Raw genomic sequence first — 14,911 nt, forward strand, 5'->3', positions numbered from 1 at the left:
ATCTTTGCTTATTTAGCAACCACATCCCACTCCTACATTGATGAACCAGCTGGTGGTGTAATTGGCCAACCTATGACACTGACTGGTTTAGCTGAGAGGAAGAGCCAGGCATGCAATCTCACAGCTTTGAGGAATCAGATCATCCCAGGTGATAGAATCTGTCTACCCTTTACACCTCTTTTTTCCACTTCTGCCTGTCTTCTTCTCTTTAGACTGTTTCTGGGAGTAGCAGTTGGGATACATGTAATAAGTTTGTCCAGTAACTGCAGACTGGCTGGAGTTAGGACTGATGGTAATCCCTGACCCTTCCTCAGATTCTTTTTATGCTCCCTGGGTCAGCAGCAGTAAACTCCTGTAGTACTTTGTTCCTCTCCTCTTTGTCTCAGGTCTCCTTTTTCGTGATGATGGCAGAAATGAATTCCTTTTGCAAGTTTTAAGCGTTTGAGTTCTTCTAGAGAACCTCATTTTAAAGGCATTTTCTATGTTAAGGACATATTAAATTCTGAGCCTCAATTTCCCCATTGGAAAAATGTAAGAGTTTAGCCATTAACATAGTGTTTGGTCATCAATACAAGTCAATAATAATAAAATAATAACTACCAGTGTCCTTATTACTATTAATTATATTAAGAATTTTGATACAGAAATGTTTTTCTTGTGAAAGATTCCAAAATCTTTCTACCACATACAAAAGTAAATATGCTCAGCCTGCAGAATTAGCAGCTTTTTAGCCTACATTCCCCAAAACATCTTATATTAGCAGAACCTATTTCTTCAATGCATTTATCCCAATGTATTGTATTGTAAGTACTTGTTTTTAGGTCCTGCTCTTTTATTGGATTTTGAGTTCTTCAAGGACAAATGCCATGACTTAATTCACTTCTGTATCCTCAGGTGCCCAGTGCAGTGCCTGGTACTCAGTAGGTGTTCAGAAAATGCTTGTTGAATGAGAAGTTCTCAGGCTTAAGAAGATAGTGGGTAGTCATGGCACCTAACACAAGTGTCTCCTGTTTAAGAACCACAGACAGTCTGGACTTTGAATTTGGGTTTTCCACATTACTAAGGAATGATAATCAGCTTTGTCCTCCTCCTCCTCCCTGCCTTATAACTCATGCTGCTATGGGTTAGAATCCCTGGCAGGGATAAGGCAAAAAGCTACTCAGGCAAACTTGGCAAAGTGCTATAAATTTGGATAACAGGCCTATTCAGGTTTGGTGTTTGTGTTTGTTTCTTTGTTTAATGAGTCCATCTGGCATTTTTCTTCTCTTTATTGGAGTCCGATAGTTGCAGAACTTTTTTTTTTTTCTGGTTTCATTTTACTCTCTTCTGTTATAAACGCATAGAGAGATCAACTTAGTTGGGAACTTATATTAATCTGGTATTCTACAGCTATGTGGCCATTTGCTACAGAGGGAATTGTTTGCAAGAATTATTTTTAGCATTCAGAGGTTTCTGCATAGATACCATACACTGGCCTTTTGGTTTAATAGTGATTTTTAAGAAGGCACAACTGACCTATGCATTCATCCAATAAATATTTGTTATGGTTCCAGTAAATTAGGCCAAGATTTTCCTCTACAGTTACTTTTGAAGATAAAGCACCAGGTAAGCAGAAAAGCTTCCTGGTCTCTAGAGCTTTAGCAGATATTTAATTCTCTTTTGCAGAATGGAATCAGCCAATGTTACAAATCAGACTCCCAGAATCCATCAGTGGTTACAACCTAGGGCCTTGGCAGGTAGGAGTGGGTTACACTGGATGATGTGAGGAGAAAAAAAGCAATTGTTGCCCTCTGTACCATACACGCTCTACCCCAAATGCATTTATGCTCATCTTACTGATTTGGTAGCTGGACTCAAACAGAGCCTGCCCACTTTGATTTGCTCCTTTCTCTTAATGATTTCCAAAGGTAACAGGAGAATTGCAAATAAAGGAACAAATGAGGAAAGGAATATACACCCTAAGTAGTTTTCAAACAATTCATCTGGAAAGCTTATGCACAGCTGCCTACGCTTCTGAAGGCCATTACCAGTTCCTGGAAGGATAATATCCCCACTTCCTGTTCACTGCATTTATCTTCTCTGCTTGGCAGGAGAAAACAATTCTGCTTTGCCTTGCAGGAGATCAGGGACCAATTTTCATCTCACCTGCTTTCATCTGAGCTCATACCACCACCTAGTAGGGCGCTGGGCATGTAGTGTTCAGTAAATATTTGTATGCTTTACTCAGTGGTGCTATTTTCCTCTGTACTAATCAAAACAAGACAAAGTCATTTGAGTCTGAGATATCTGGTCTATTTAGAAACAGTGGCTAGGAGGATTCCAGGCACCTTTAGTAGAACAGCACACTATACCAGGTCACAGCCATTTTTTCACATTAGGTGTGACTCTAGCCCCCCAAATCAATACACGTGCTCTGATGTTTACCATTCCCTAATGACTACTGGAAGTACTTTGTAAAGAGTAGAGTGACTCATTAGGTTCCAGTCCTGACTCTGTGTGACCTCAGAAAAATCACTCAACTTTGTTGGACATTTATTCTTTATCTGTACAACAAGAAGGTTGTGATAGATCGTTTCTAAGATGAGAATGGCTGAGATTTTCTCTGGGTACCAATACCACTCTTCTGGAATGCCCTGCCTGGAGCACTGCCACATTATGGATCAAAAAAAAAGGAATATGTGGGTTGGATATGATTTCTGCTGTCCAGGTGGAATGGTGACTGTGTAGATTGAGTGTTACACATATACTAGCTGTGTTCTGACTCTTATTAGCTGTGTGGCCAAGGACAAGTTGCTAAATTGGTTTTCTCATCTCTAAAGGAACATAACATTAGTACCTAAATTGTGGAGTTGTGATGAGATTTAGATATGGTGAAACATACAAAGCATTTGGAATAGTGACTAAGACATGGTATACACTCAGTAAATGTTGGCTATTATTATTGCTGTTGTTAATGTTACATTTCAGTTATATACTTAAGATCTCTTTTAGCTCGGATATTTAATTATAAGCCAGTACTTGCACTTGATGAAAAATACTGGGCCAGCCTTAAGGTATGCATTAGAAGATGTGATTTTTGGATAATCTGTTAAATGTATTAGTGATTTACCACTAGGGGTCAGGAGCAATCAATCTTCATAGGAGGTTGCAGCTAGGTTAATCCTAATCCTACATCCAGTGGACTGTCAGTGATGATACATGCAACTGGGGTTTGTTCTTATTTTTGGTTTTCATTTATTTACCAATTCATAAAATATACAATTAGTGAATATATACTATGTGCCAAACACTGTTGTAGATACTGGAGATAGAGTGATAATTAAAACAGACAGGAATTAAAGTCTTCAAGAACAGGAGTCTTGAAGACCTTAATTCTAGTGGGGCAACAGACAATACATAAGTAAACAAAGAAAAAGGTCAGTCTCAGATAGTGATAGGTGCTATGATGGCAGTAAAACCATCGTATGGTAGGGAATACTTTACACTGGATGGTCAGGAAAAGCTACCATGGGAACAAATATTTGAGCTGAGTTCTCATTTGTTAGTAGGAATCCGCTACCTGAGGGCATGAGGAAGATTATTCAGTGGGAACAGCATGTGTGAAGGCCCTCTTGCAGGAGCTCTGTGTAATCAAGGAACATAAAGAAGCCCAGTGTGGTTGGAATAGAGTTAGTACAGAGAAGAAGGGTAATGGCTGAGTTGGGGAGTTAAATACAGACCAGATGGTTTGGGGCATTAAAGGTCCTGGTTAGAAATTTAGATTTTGTTCCAAATGTATTCAGAAGCCATCTGAATGTTATAAACAGGGAAGCGACACAATCTGACACACATTTTTAAAACATCATTCTGGTTTCTCTGTGACAAATGGATTTTTGCAAATGAAACTGAAATCAGGTTAACCAGTTGCCACTAATCCAGGTAAAAGCAGAAAGGGCTTGGAAGGTGAAGAGAATAGACAGATTTGGGATATGTTTCAGAGGTGGAGGCCGAAAGATTTGCTTCCAAAAGTGTTTTAATATCTTAGGTGACATTTTTCTCACATCTGAAAACTTCTTAAAAATCTGCATGCCCACCATTTCCTTAGGTATCTTCATTAGTCTGTAAGAATTCTGCTTGGTGTTCTCAAAGCCTGAATGCATTTATGCCACTTTTCTGAGTATTCATCTTGAGAAAAAAAAAAATTGTTGCTCCCATGCAACTCACACACTCACAAACTGAATCAATAGGCCCTGTCAAAATAAATGTCATGGCTTGGGCTCTTAGAGATGTCTCTATGACATTTATTTATTTATTTATTTATTTATTTAACATGAAATAAATTACTGGAAGTTCACAGCAAGTGATTAAATGCCCATTAAACCCTCACTTGTTAGAGAGGGAATATGAATGAACCTGAATTCTTAAACCAAAGAAATCCTAAAGCGTGCAGCATTGCACCTTTTTGGGTGGCTATGTGTGTGGGGCCTCCTTGCTTCCTGTCTTCCTTTAGAGTACAGGAGATTGAACTAGTCAATTTACAATGACTGACTTCTCCCACAGAGACTTTAATCCTAGTATCCCCCTTGCTGTGCCTGTGTCCCTGCTGCATTTTTGTCTATTAAGTTTTTAATTTTAATTCCAGAATAGTTGACATACAGTGTTATGTTAGTTTCAGGTGTACCTTATTTTCAAGACAGGTTATCTTCGATTCCTCCCATCCCGGAGGACAGACTGGGAGCTCATCAAATGCCTTTGCTTCCATTCAAATGAGTGATGCAAGTCTGTTTTTATTGACCTTTCTTATCTGGTCACTTTCACATTTATGTGCAGACATGTTTTCCAGCAGAGTTTGACTTTCACTGTGGGTAAAAGTTTGGCTGTCCATTTATGAAGTGTAGAATATAAAATATAATTCATCAGCTAATCAGTATGTGGATCACTTGGATCTTTACATTTATTTTTAAAATTCCTAACCTTTCTTCTCTATTGTAAGCAGAAAGGACATTTATTGGAAACATAGCAGGTAGCTTTTAGAATATAAGGAAAGACTAAGAGATTTAGAAAATGAGCATATCTGAGGTCAGATGGGGGGTGAGAACTACCGCCAAGATCATAGTGTGCGAGAGCTGCCTGCACTGCTCCTATTGCTGGTCCAACACCACCACCCGCCTCGCTGCTCCAGTGCCCCTAGACGCCGGGTGATCCTGCCGATGCCCACGTTTCCATAGGTAGAGCTGCCACTGTTTTCCAGATGCCAGTGCTCCTCTCCCTTGCTGCCTCTGTCACAACCAGACTGAGTTCTGGACCATTCCTAGGCCTCTGTGTCACTGCCTCCAGATTCAAAGTCCTATGAAGCTGTGGCCCATTGGAAGCCATGGGACTATGTGCCCAGGCTCAGCTGGCAGGTATCAGGAGAGTTAAACTGGTACTTTTGGCTTCTCTGGTCAGAGGCAGCACTCTACATTTTCGTCTTTAATTCTGGGCTGTAAATATATATATCTATATCTTAGAGATTCCTTTGGTGAAAGTCTGTTGGGAGTAATTTGTTTAGTGTATGACAAACTTAAGTGTCTATATTTCTCTCTTTTTCCGACAGTTTGATATCTAACTGACATAATAAACTGCATGCATTTGAAGTATGAAGTTTGATATTTTTTGAAATACATATATACCTGTGAAATCATAACGACAGTCAAGAGGGTGTATATATTCGTCACTTTCAAAAGTCTTCTACTGCCTTTCCCTGAGTCCTCCAAAGCAACTATAGGTTAGTTGGAACTTTCTAAAACCATGTGAAAATGCAGTCACACAGTATGTATTATTGTTTTATATCTGACTTCTTTCACTCAGTGTAATTATTTCAGGTTCATCCATGTTGTATGTACCAACAGTTCTTTCTACTGCTGCGTAGTATTCCAGTGTGTGTGTGTGTGTGTGTGTGTGTGTGTGTGTGTGTCACAATTTGTCCACTCACCATTTTATGGATGTTTGGTTATGTCTAGTTTTGGGCTATTACAAATAACATCTATCAATATTTGTGTACAAGTTTTTGTGTACACATGTGCTTTTATTTCTCTTAAAAAATACCTAGGAATGGAATGTCTGGGTCCTATTTTAGGTACATGTTTAACCTTTTAAGAAACTGCAAAATATTTTCCAAAGCATTTGTATCATTTTACTACCAGCAGTGCTGGGAGCAGTTCCAGTTGCTCCAGATCATCCCCAACTTTTGATATGGTCAGAAATTGACATAGTCTCTCACATATTTACAGTTCATGATCCAGTGTAAAGGAGAACATGTACTTTCTAATGCCATATATAAAATACAGTAGCGCCCCCCCACCTGTCTGTGGAGGATATGTTCCAAGACCCCCAGTGGATACCTAAAACTGTAGATCGTATACTGAACCTTACATATACTATGCTTTTTCCTAAACGTACATCCCTGTGGTAAAGTTCAATTTATAAATTAAGCACAGTAAGAGAATAACAAAAATAACTTATAATAAAATAGAACAATTATAATAATATTCTATAATAAGAGTTAGGTAAGTGTGGTCTTTCCCTCTCAAAATATTATATTGACCTCTACTCACCCGTCTTCTTCTTGTAATGATGTGAGATGATAAAATGAAATGAGGTTGAATGGCATAATTTGTCATAACTGTAGGCTACTGTTGACCTTCTGACAATACAGAAGGAGGTATGAAGGAGGATCATTCGCTTCTGGACCATGGTTAACTATAGGTAACTGCAACCATGGAAAGTGAAATAATGGTTTTGCATTCTGCAGATAAGGTGGGGAGGGGGATTGGGAGGGGTTACTGTATTAAGAAATCATTCTGTCAGTGTGCCAAGCATTATCCTATGATGTTTTGCCCAAGAGAAGAGAGATATCGTAATTTGAAGTTTCAACAAAGAAAACAATAGATGTCTTGAGTTTAAGGAGCACAGAAAATGAGTGAAAACCTAGTAACATTTCCAATAAATCTTATGAATGATACACAGGGTAGACAATGTAAATCTGGCTTTCTGTGTCCAGAGGGATCAAGACAGGAAGGGGAATAGTGGTTCAAGATAAAAGACCTGGAGTGTATAGTGCTACCACTAAGAAACCTCTGTGCTGACCCAGAAGTACTCAGTGTGAGGTAATAAATGAGTCCTAGAATAATTCTCTAAGTCAAGGGGAAAAAAAAAAAACAATACAGTGGCTTTTTAGTATACCATTAAAGCTTAAAAGCGCCTATTGGAAGTCCATACTTTATCACTTAACTGATAACTATTACTTATGGTTAAAAGATTCTATCGGTGAATCATGTATATAACGTGGAAAATACTAAATTCAAGAGGTATTCAATTACTGCCAAATGAAAACACCCCTCGTCTAAGTTTTCAAAAATGTTCTGTGTCATCTCTATATATTCAATATTTGTGTTTAGGCATGGTGCTCCTTCAAGAAGGTGCTGAACTGGTGGAGATCTACTTGATATATAGTTTCCTTAGTACAATCAAAGATGGTAGTGATTTGGTTAATATTCAGACAGAAATGTAGATGGTTATTTTGAGGTAGCAACTTATCTTCTGCCTCTTTAAAGTCTAATTTTTCTTTGTATTTTTACCTTCAGTATGGACATGACATTTTAATAGTGGTAAGAATGATATGATATAATTACGGGTTGCTGATGCCTTACAGAAATAAAGTCCATTGCATGATGGAGTATAGATTGGTATGGGATACTGATGCCTCTCCAGTGTTTCAGAACGTAGACCAGTTAAATTGTTTTCATCTCTTATAAGGCTTTGAGTAATTATCTCATGAAACTTATATGAAATTGTAGCTATTTTAAATAAGTACTTGATTGAGAGGCAGTGTGGATGTTTGAGTTCTGAAGCAAAGGTGAGGAACATCATTTGGCAACATTTCAAATGTCTGGCTTGACAGTGAAATGTTTATTCATCAGCTGTACCTTACCTACCTGGTTTCTCTCTATCTAATTAAAAAAATTATTAATGTTTATTTATTTACTTTTGAGAGACAGAGAGAGAGCGAAAATTGGGGAGGGACAGAGAGAGAGGGAGATACAGAATTCTTAGCAGACTCCAGGCTCTGAGCTGTCAGCACAGAGCCTGACACAGGGCTCAAACCCAGACCTTGAGATCATGACCCAAGCTGAAGTCGAACACTTAACTGACTGAGCCACCCAGGAGCCCCATCTCTCTATCTCATTAAATTGCTGTGATAGATTCCCTTTCTGGTAAGAAGTCTTACCTGCAAATGTAAGCATTGCTACCACACTCTCTCAGGTGTAAACTCTCCTTAAAACTAGGCATATGGGCCTTGGCTTTCATTGCCCATCCTTTCATTCCAAAATCCCAAGGCCAGTGTTCCATCACATGACTGAAATAGTCTTTAATTCCAAGTGCCAAGTGGCATGGTTCTATGAGGACCACAGGTACTGAAAGATGAAGCCATTTTATTTTATATACTCTGAACTTGCCTGATTGATTCTCTCATATTCATTGCATAAAATCAGGATGGCTTCTTTGTTCTAAACTTTAGGCTACACTGAACCAGAAAAGAGAGATCAGAAACAGAAAATATTCTGCAAATGGGTTTCCTAAAGGAAAACTCTATAACTGCAATTATCAGGAAGCTTCTAGGAATCTCAGCAATCGCTTTGGGAACTCATGGGAAAAGTGGTACTTCTAAATATATCCATCCCAGGAACATTGGTAAGCAAGGTCTTTAAAGTAGATGCGCCAGGAGTGAATTTTCTCAGTGAACACCATTAGTAGATCATGGAAATTTTCCATATAAAAGTTCAACATTGCAATGGTATGTTTCTCTAATTCATTTCATTGAATAATTGGGGGTTCTTGTTTTCTTTATGACACAGTGACAGCGCTAAATATTTGCTAAGGATATATATACTCAAAACTATTTTTACAACTAGGGAAGTAGAAAAAAAGGTAGGAAAAAAATCATACAATGACTAGTACTAGTGAAGACAAGATAAAAACAATCAATAGATAAACAGAGAACAGAGTTATTGCCGTGTGACAAGGAAAGAACCAGACTATGATTCATGACATCTGGGTGGGCCTTCATGCTCTGCTAGTTTTTTCTGGAGTGGATTTAGGCAAATCAAGTAATCTTTCTGGACATTCCTCACATATAAAATTACACTGTTCAACCAACATTATGGGATTAGTTTTTTCATGTAATCATATTTCTGAAGGCAGAGATGATACAAAGTGAGGTTCTTTTACATTTTAGTTCCCATTCCATTTCTTATATGAATTACCAGTAACTTTCTATATCCTGGGAGGTACGCTCATCCAGTTTGCTCCTATTATGATGTTCCCCAAAAGACATTACAGATACAGGTGACAGTCACTGTTTTTTGGCTAGGTGGACATATTTTGAATCTTCTCCATTTTCATCTTTATGATATTCTAGGAAACTACATTTTCTTCCTCAGCTTCCTCCACAGAGGTAGTCATGTTCTTCAATTCTGAATAATGAAATGTAACCGAAAGTTTAATGGAGTTACCTGGGGAAGTTTCTCTTTCCTGCTTGTGTTTTCTTCTCCCCTCTTATCGCTCTTTCAAATATTCCATATGATGATTCCATCTGTTTCCTGAGGAGACCATCTTGTTTCATGTTGAGCCACTGAACCTACCAAAAACCACCTCCTTCCAGACTTCCAGTTGTATATAACAGACAAGTAACCTCACCTGATTTTATACTGCTGTAAATTAGATTTTACGTTACTTGTATTTTAATGTAGTCCTGATACAGCACACCGTGAAGTAATATACATATAAAACTTCGTGATTATCTAAGGATAATTGGTGCTGAAAAGACCACTTAAGGTGAAACCATAGAAAGCAGGACCATCAACATCATAGTGAATAGAGATAAAGTATTTAATTGGAATTTTATCTTAGAAAATGAAACTAAAATTGGTGAAAATGATTTAACGAATACCTAACATTTAAGTTATAATTATGACTACAGGCAATGATACCATTATGATTTTTTAAAACAGTTTTACCAAGGTATAACTGATATGTCACAAAATTTACCTATTAGTAGGTTCACACGGTTGTACAATTATAACCATAATTCTATTTCAGAGCACTTCTATCACCCTAAAATTTTCCTGCATGCATGTTTTTTAGTCAGTCTCCACTCTTGCCTTCAACTACAATCATTAATTAGATTTCTATGTTTATAGAATATACACCATATTCAATCATGTGTGAACGATTGAATCATATACAATCTTGTGTGAATGACTTCTTTCATTTAGCATAGTGTTTTGACATATATTCATGCTGTTTCATAGTGTTTTGACATATATTCATGTTGTTTCATGAATAAGTAACTTGATCTTTTGCTGAATAGCAATCCATTATTTGGATATACTACATTTTGTTTATCCATTCATAGATATTTGAATTGTTTCATAGATATTTGAATTGTTTCCTTATTTGAGTTATAATAAAAAATCCTGCTATAAACATTGGTGAACAAATCTTTGGGTAGACATAAATTTTCATTTTTCTTGGGTAAATACTGAGAAGTGAAATCATTGGATAACATGGTAAGTATATGCTCAACAATTTAAAAACCTGCCCATTTTCCCAAGTGACCCTACCAAATTGCATTTCCACCAGCAATGGATGAATGTTCTGGTTTCTCCACATGTTGCCCAACACTTGTGATTGTCTTTTTGTTTATGGTCATTCTAGACAGGGTAAGATGTTGTCTCATTGTGGTCTTAATTTTCATTTTCGTAATTTCTGAAAAGTTGAGAAACTTTTCATGTAATTATTGTCCATTTGTATGTAAATTTCCCCCCACTTTAAAATTGATTTTTTCTATATTATTGCATTGTAAGACTTATTTATATTTTCATACAAGATACACAGCAATTTTATATATATATCACTTGAAAATATTCTCCTCTCATTCTGTGGCTTGTCTGTTCATTTCATTAATGATGTCTTTTGCAGAGCTTATTTTAAAATAATGTCAAATTTATCAATATTTTTCTTTTATGATTAAACTTTTAGTGTTATAATTAGAAATATTTATCTAACCTAAATTCACAAGGATTTTCTCCAATACTTGATTCTAAAAGATATATAGTTTTAGTTTTTCACTTAAGTCTAAGATTCATTTTGAGCTTATTTTTGTGTGTTATATGAAGCAAGGACTTAAGTTTTTTGTTTAAAAATATGGCTATCCTGTTGCTCCAGCAGTTCTTTGAAGAGTTTTCCCATGAATTTCCTCACCACCTTTGCAAAAATAAATTATTCATAAATCTGAGGATACATTTCTGGACATTTACTTCAGTTTCATTGATGTAGATGTCTGATCTGATGCCACAATTACCTGATATCAGGTAGCATAGCATGTCTTCCAATTTTGTTATTTTTCAAAATTTTTTTGGCTAGTCTAGGTCTTTTGCATTTCCACATAAATTTTAGAAATAGTTTGTCAATTTCTTCAAGAAAGCATGATGGCATTTTGACAAGGATTGAATTCAATTATATAGATTTATTTGGGGAGAGCTGTCATCTTAAAAACATTTGGTCTTCCTCTTCTCAGATACGTTATGTTTCTCAATTTATATAAATCTTTAAAAATTTCTCTCAGCAATGTTTTATAGTTTTCAATGTGTAGGTTTCATACTTTTTTTTTGTTAAATTTTTTTTCCTGAGCATTTTAACATTTTGGTGTTATTTTAAATGTAATTTTCTTGATTGTACTTTTGGATTTTTCTTTCCTAGTATGTAGAAATTTAATATGCATTGATCTTGTATCTTGATATTTTCTTAAATTTGGTTATGGACTCTAGCAGATTTTGTGTAAATTTATATTGGATATTCTATATACAATATCACATTGTTTATGAATGATAACAGTTTTATATTTTCCTTTTCAAAACGTATGCCTAGAACTCCTTTCATATCTGCCCTTTGAAAACCCTGTAGCATCATCTCTGTCCGCTCCATTTTTATTCATTACTCTCCAGCCACACTGACCTTTCTATCCTGAAGCTCATCTGCTATCATTTCTCTTAAGGCACTTGCACAAGTTACTCCTTTCCCTGAAACACTCTTCACCAAAATATTTCAGGCTGCCTCCTTTCATTATTTCTATCATTCATGTTTCAAATCAAACATCATCACATCAAAGAACTTTCCTGGCCACGCTACAATCCTGGCCATGCTACAAAAGTGTCTAATGCTACAACCATTCTGTATCATTCTGTAATTATTGAGAGCACTTACAATTCCTCCAACATCTTATTTATCTTTTTACATATTTATTTTCTCTCCCCCAATCCTCAACTTGAACGTATTTTCCTGAAGGACAGTGACCTTGTCCATAATTTCCACTGCTTGATTCCAAGAATACTGCTTGTCTCACAGAAAGTGTATTTTTTTCTTTTTCTTTTTATTCCAAGATTGATGGGATTAAAGAAAAAGAGAGAAATCTTTAAAGCATGCAAACAAAAACTGTTCATAAGAGTAACTTTCATACTTTAGTTATCACTATAAAATGGACTGGAAATTATCATAGGAATTAACTGTTCTAAAGGGAGGAAAAGGCATTAAATAAAGGTAACCTGATACATTTTGGTTATGTGTTAGAGCTTTGAAACACTACAGGATATAATATCTTGGTGCACTCATGCATGGTTAAGGGGATTGTCTGTCATATTTTGGAGTCTGAGGAAGAAATATTCAGTTGCATCTGTACAGATTCTTTCTGTGAGTTAGCTTGGGAATTAGGAATGCAAGCTCTAGATCTGGAAGTTTCTATAAAGCACAGAGCAGCTCATGACATATGGGCCTGTGGCTCGACCTTTGTTCTTTTGACCTATGCCCATCATCTGCTGGCTACTCAGCCTGAAGCTAAAACAAAGGATCAGCAACATAAGATGCAGTGCTCTAGGGCTAATGGAGCTGACTCAGGACCATGGGGACCACTCAGGCACACCATAGCATCCACTGTTGGCCCTGCCAGCTTATTTACCAGTTTCCTTAGTGTCATTGTCTTGACAAGTAACTCTGGGAATTCAATGCATTTTTCCCCTTCAGCTAGACACCGCCAGAATATTTGACTCTCTGGATGTGTCAGGCAGGCTCTGTAATTAAATGGCTCAGCATTTCTGTTTGTCAGGGTGATATAAAATAAGGGGAAAAAATGTTTGCTTTGTGAAGTCCTGCCATAAAGCCTTCAGGAAGGATTATACATCATCAGGCCTTTGGCTCCCAAAGGAAAATGCTCTGAAAGACAAAACATCTTTAGTGTCAATTTTCAACCAGAAGAAAATTGAATGAAATGAAGTTTGACATATGGAATGGTTTTCATAAGTTGTTTCAAATGTGAGTCACAAGAAATGTCACTTGGAGGATACGGCAGAAGATCAGCTAAGATACTTCTAATAATTTGAATAGAGCCCGGAGCTGACTTACCTTTGTGTGTTCACGGGCCATGCCATGGCCCACATTCAGTTAAGGAAAAACTGGACCCATTCATCATTTGTGATTGCAGAATTTGTATTTGTGTCTTATGGTTGCTTCTTTAGAAAAGGAGGCTGAAACCAGTTTGGAAAAACACTTCAGAAGACTGTCTTGACTTTAATGTACTTACCTAAACCCATTACTTGAAAATAGCCCTTTTATCAAATACTTCCATCTATGTACATATTTTTGAAAATTCTTTTACACTGGCAACTTTCATGTATATATATATGAATATTGTATATATATACATACATACATATATATACATATATACACACATGTATATATGTATATATATTGTATACAATATATACAATATTGTGTATATGTATATATGTATATATATTGTATACAATATATACAATATTGTGTATATATATATATACACAATAACATAATGAAATATAACGCAATTGCATCTTGAAGTCATATTAGAAATTCAGTTTATTAAATTAACTCTGATATGCTGTGATGAAGCATAGTTAGGACACAAAGCCAAAGACTGTAAGAAGTGTGTATTTCTCAGAAAGTATGGTCATGTATACATATTTGGGTGTTCACTAATATGATTCAGTTGCAATCACATAAGGTATCCATAGTTGGCTAGCCTCAGTTCTAGATTCAGAATACAGCCAGACTCATTTTTTCTTAATAAGGATTTTCCAAGCCTGGTACCATATATTTATTTGTGTGGGTATGGATTAAACTAGTATGTCCTCTTCCTCATTGCCTCTTTCCCTATTCTTAATCCCCAGTTTCTCCAGACTCACAGTAATATGTAGGTTTGTTTCTGTTGTCCTGCAGTTCATGGAAAGTTAAATGAAAAAAAGGTGACAAAGCCAACATCGTAGCTCTCAATCCTGCCTCACAACCGCAGCAAAAACAAGAAACGAGTGAACTGACCTTCCCTTGGAGAGGTTTGGCTAGAAGCTGGATAGAATTGGGGCCTAATGGGCCCCCAAAGTTTCTTCCAATATGTTAGATGTAAGAAAATAAAAGGGAGATTTTCATTTTATATTTGTGAACATGTGTCACTGGCCCTCCCCTAATGTTTGAGCCGTTATGATATGTAATGGTTTGTACTTCCTTTTTGGATTTCTAACATGTCAACTTAAGATTCATAGAGAAAAATTGGTGAAAAATTGGTCCTCCAGGTGAGCAAAGCCCATCATTACAAATAACAAACATGCAACGATACAGGAGTGGATTGGCTTCCTGTCTGCGTTCCCTACACCCTGTTTTCCTAGGGTTTTTTTTTCTGTAGTAACTAGGGCAATGCTGTGTGAGAGCTTCTATGGCTGTGTTTCAGCCTCCCACACAGCCCACATGCTAATCCTTAGTGGATTTAAAGCACCAGGTCCTTTAGTATTAGTCATGCTGATCA

At 36.6% G+C, this 14,911-nt stretch overlaps 1 long non-coding RNA gene across 2 annotated transcripts in view; it reads left to right on the forward strand.

Annotated features, from left to right (window-relative positions):
• Window positions 1-14,911, forward strand: part of LOC128316324 (uncharacterized) — a 156,751-nt gene that overhangs the window by 123,428 nt on the left and 18,412 nt on the right. Inside the window, exons 3-4 of one of the 2 annotated variants that reach the window (XR_008300021.1) lie at window positions 5,576-6,726; window positions 7,024-7,127. This is a non-coding gene — a long non-coding RNA (uncharacterized LOC128316324). The remainder of the gene's footprint in view (window positions 1-5,575; window positions 6,727-7,023; window positions 7,128-14,911) is intronic. The other variant, XR_008300022.1, reaches the window with a different exon arrangement.

This window comes from Acinonyx jubatus, chromosome A1 (assembly GCF_027475565.1).
Source record: "Acinonyx jubatus isolate Ajub_Pintada_27869175 chromosome A1, VMU_Ajub_asm_v1.0, whole genome shotgun sequence".
Taxonomy (NCBI): Eukaryota; Metazoa; Chordata; class Mammalia; order Carnivora; family Felidae; genus Acinonyx; species Acinonyx jubatus.